Raw genomic sequence first — 4,554 nt, forward strand, 5'->3', positions numbered from 1 at the left:
GCGACACTGAGGGCTGTGATCCGTTGCCGGACACGAAAAAAGACAAAAAGGAAAAAAAAAAAAAAATTCACTTTTCAGTATTTTATTTCTGATGTGGACTTTTTCCATATAATGGGTAAAAAATTTTATTTCAGTGTAGATTTAATTTATATTTTCTTGCTATGAAGACAAATATATTATCTTATAAAAATACATGATTTCTCCTTTCATTTCTTTCTTCTAAAATTTGATGATTATATGTTTTTCACATTTTTTAATTGGGGATATTCTTGTCTGAGATTATTAGTGATTCACTAGCATCACCTGTGATGAGATTTTACTTCTTCTGTAGCTGCTACATATACTGTAATCAAGATCCATGATGCATCTATACATGAAAAGACTTTTTTACCAAATTATTGAAGCAGATAAGAAATTACCCCTGAGCGGGAAGAAGTATGAAAAGATATTAGTTTGAACATATACAAACATTTTATTAAATATTTCTAAAAATAGCTATTATTTGTATTATTTTATAATTAAAAAAATATTTCTTATATTTCCCCAATTGGTAAAAATAATAAAATGGCTTGGCAATATGCTCACCTTAGGTAAGTAAAAGTATTGTATGGGAGAGGAAAAATGGCTTGCTTCACTCTCCTAAGTTCTGCTGGGCTACAAATTAAATTAACATAAGGTAGTGCTGTAGATGGAATACCACTCCAACCTCACTGAGGCTTTAATCCCCACTGTAACTGTTGAGAATGGGAAATCCTATTACGGTAATTGAAAGGTGGGGCCTTGAGGAGGTGATTAGATTGCAGGACCATGCCATAGTGAACGATTAATGGTGATCAGGGTCATGGTTCTGAGGGCTTTAAAAGGAGAGCACATGGGGAACTTACTCTCTACTTCACCATTTTAAGCCATGTGAGACCCCTGGATCACTGTCACCGCCACCAAGACCTTCACCAGATGTGTTACCTGGACTTTGAACTTCCCAGTCTTTGAAACCATAAGCAGTATATTTCATTTTCTTACAGATCACCCAGTTCCAGGTATTTTGTTATAAGCAACAGAAACAGACTAATACAGGAAGATTAATAGGAGAAAAATAATTTTAATTACATATATATGCACAGGAGTCCCACAAAAATATGAAGACTCAAAAAGTGTCAGATGACTGAAATTTATATAGCATCCTGAGCTACAGAAAGGAATAGGGTCTTGAGACTTCTTGGGGGTGGTGAAGACAAATTATGGGAGGGTGAGGGGAGAAAATGTATGGTGAATAAGCATCACCTTTTTACGTAGATAAAAATCTCCCAGAGATATAATTTGTCTGGAAGCAGCTCTCTTCCTGGTACAGACAGTTTTACTAATAAAAATTTCCTGTATAGATGTAAACTTTCTTTATCAAAAAGTTTTATACTTTATTTTAGAAAGTTGATGGGGAGATAAAGAACTTCTCCTGAGTTGGCTGATTCTCAATTTCTTTGAGCTCAAAGTAATCAATATGCCATGGTGGCCTTTTTTTGGGTGATCTATTCTAATAAATATCATTTATCAAAATTATATTTTATAAGGTTTGCTAAATGTAATATCATAATGTAACATGTTAGTAAGTTTGTAGATAAAAGACCCAGTTCATGAGTTAAACTATCTTATTCATGTGGGCCTTACATCTACAGAATGCATAGGCACTCTGGTGTTTGTTGCTATTGAGTTTTATTTGTTTTCTGTGTGATTGTATGCTTTGTTCGGTATATGATTGACCAATATGTTTTGTTGTTGTTATTTGAAATCCTGTTCTTATTTTTCTTGATAATAAAGAATAATACTTGAAAGCCCAATTATTTACAAGACATATTGAGTTTTAACACTTAAATAACACCTTCTGATAGAAACTGTTTTATTTACCGTCATTATTTTTCACTGTTTGGTCTGAGTTTTAAAAATCAATGACTATAAATTTTGAAATAATGACAGAATATATGAACATACCTACTTTCTAAAAGAGTATTCTTGGAGAGACAGCTTTTGTGTTTTTTTCCCCTTTAGTTTGTTTATTTCTGAATTATAAGAGAGTGCTTGCTCACAGCTACATTTCTCAGGAATCAGAAGAGCTTGAGGACGCTGAGGGGACTGTGTTCTGGGTCCTGCTGTCAAGAAAGAGCATGGCAGAGTTTGTTTTGGTGTTGTTTTTGTTCACTATCCTTCTGATCTTTGTCAGCACCTCTGTGTGTCAGTGGTTCCAAAGTGTGAAAGATCGCCAGGACAGAAAGAAGCAACTGCCTCTGTTCACTTCACTGCCTTTCTATATATCTGAATTTCTTTTTGCAAAAGTTTATGGCCTATACTTTACCAGCCCCTACACTTAATAATCTGATTTTCTTGTACTTTCCAAAATACATGGGAAATTTAGCATTCTACTGTCAAAACCACTCTGAAAATATACTAGTAAATTACCTTTCTTCCTTCCTTCTTTCCTCTCTCTTTCTCTCCTGATTTTTGGGATTTTTGTTCCCTATTTCTGTATCTTACCACTTATTTTCTTTCACTCTGAAAATATACTAGTAAATTACCTTTCTTCCTTCCTTCTTTCCTCTCTCTTTCTCTCTTTCTCTCCTGATTTTTGGGATTTTTGTTCCCTATTTCTGTATCTTACCACTTATTTTCTTTTTTTTCTTTTTTCTCTCTATGACATCTCTTTGTCCCCCTTTGGTGGCAGAAGAACAAATCCTGTTTCCATGAAAGAGGAATTTGTAAAGCAAAAGAGTATACATTTAACATTTAGAAAATTCAAATAAATTAACTATTTAGAGAATTCTGAAATCAGCAGTGTTCCTTCCGAAGAATTACAATGTCAATACTACTTTCAGCGTCCATATGATTCTGTAAGGGAAGAAAGAATAACCTGCATAGTTCTTAATTGAAACAGACCCCTGTCACAAAGAAGAGATTAACAAGAAAAAACAAACAGAAGTTTATTAACATGTATATTTCATATACACATGAGTTCCACCCATGGAATGAGTAAAGAGGAGGCTTTGAATTTGAACGTATAGCAACTTCAACAAAGAACAGTACATTTTTTTTTCTTCCCTTTTTGTCTTTTTTACTGACCAGCAACGGGATTGCAACCCTCGGTGTTGCGCCCGCACCGCGCTCAGCCAGTGAGCGGGAACCAGTCTCCACATGGGATCCTAACCCTCGGCGGGAGCGCCACCACGCTCCCAAGCGGTGCACTCTCCAGTGTGCCATGGGGCCGGCCCGAACAGTACATTTTTATAGAAGTGACAAGACTAAGGAAAAAGGACCTTGAATCTCTAGGGACAGCAACTTGTGGAAAAGCAAATAAATGGCTGATAAAGACCAGTTAGTAAAGCTTCTTAGTATAGCTTTCTCTGGTACCATCTCCAGGCCTATAACAGTCTAAAGTTGTCTTCAGTGGTTAACCTTTCTTCTACCTGGCAGTAAGGAGGGAAGTATACCTTTTGTCTTTGAAAATCTATCCTGCTTTTAAGAAAATAGAAGAAGCACAGAGATCTCTCCTACCTCTGCTTCTTAATTGTCTTCAGCCAAGAAATCCTTCATATTACAGCGTGTCATAATGTTCTAGTTTCCCACAATGCTCATATTAATATATAATGCCATTCAAAAGATATGTGTACAAAAATAATATTATTTGTTGTTAATGATTAAGCCTACAGTCTAGATTGACAATCTTAAAGGGTTTACTGTCCGAGGGTACTTCAAAAGTTCATGGAAAGATTTGTATTATCTTTTAATTCTATTTTTTCATGAACTTTTTGAAGTAGCCTTGTATAGACAAAAAATTACAGTGGGTATTTATTAAAATGCATGCTTGTAAAATTAAAATATGCAAAACTAGGTATGACTATAAATTATTCAAATAGAGGCTTGTTATATTTTCTAATAAGAATAATATGACAGATAATTAGTTGTGTTAACTTTATTCTTAATTGGTTGTATGAATATCTTAAATAATCCAATTTTTACACTGAACTGTACTAAAATATTAAAATGGTATTAGCCATTTTAGATTATAATAGATAATGGCATTTTTGCCATTTAGATTTTTAAGTTGTATACTAATTAAAAATTCCATATATTTGATCCTCTTATCAAAAGTAAAACATTTTCAAGCTTATAGATTGAGTTAAAAGAACTTTTAAAAGAGAGGTGGGGAATTTTTTATACTATCTTAAGGGAGAAAAATTAATTTGTTTCCCTCATCCATCTCAAAGTTTGTAGCCACAAAAAGTTTGTTACAGCCACAACCCTGTAACAAAAGATTAACAAAAGGAAAGCATAATAATTTTATTCAACCAAAATTTTATGTGACATGGGAGCCTTCAGAAATGAAGACTTAAAGACCCAAGGAGAACTGTGCATTTTTATTCTTAAGTTCAATGACAAATGGAAAGCCATGTAGAAGTATGACTGGACATAAAGGGGCTATGATTTAACGGTAATAAACTGAGGGGAACTTAGCAAGGCTTGTTTGATCAGATTCTTCTTGGCCTCCAGGTAAAGGCAGGACACTTCTGG

Source organism: Galeopterus variegatus, unplaced genomic scaffold (genome assembly GCF_000696425.1).
Source record: "Galeopterus variegatus unplaced genomic scaffold, G_variegatus-3.0.2 Scaffold10213, whole genome shotgun sequence".
Lineage (NCBI taxonomy): Eukaryota > Metazoa > Chordata > Mammalia > Dermoptera > Cynocephalidae > Galeopterus > Galeopterus variegatus.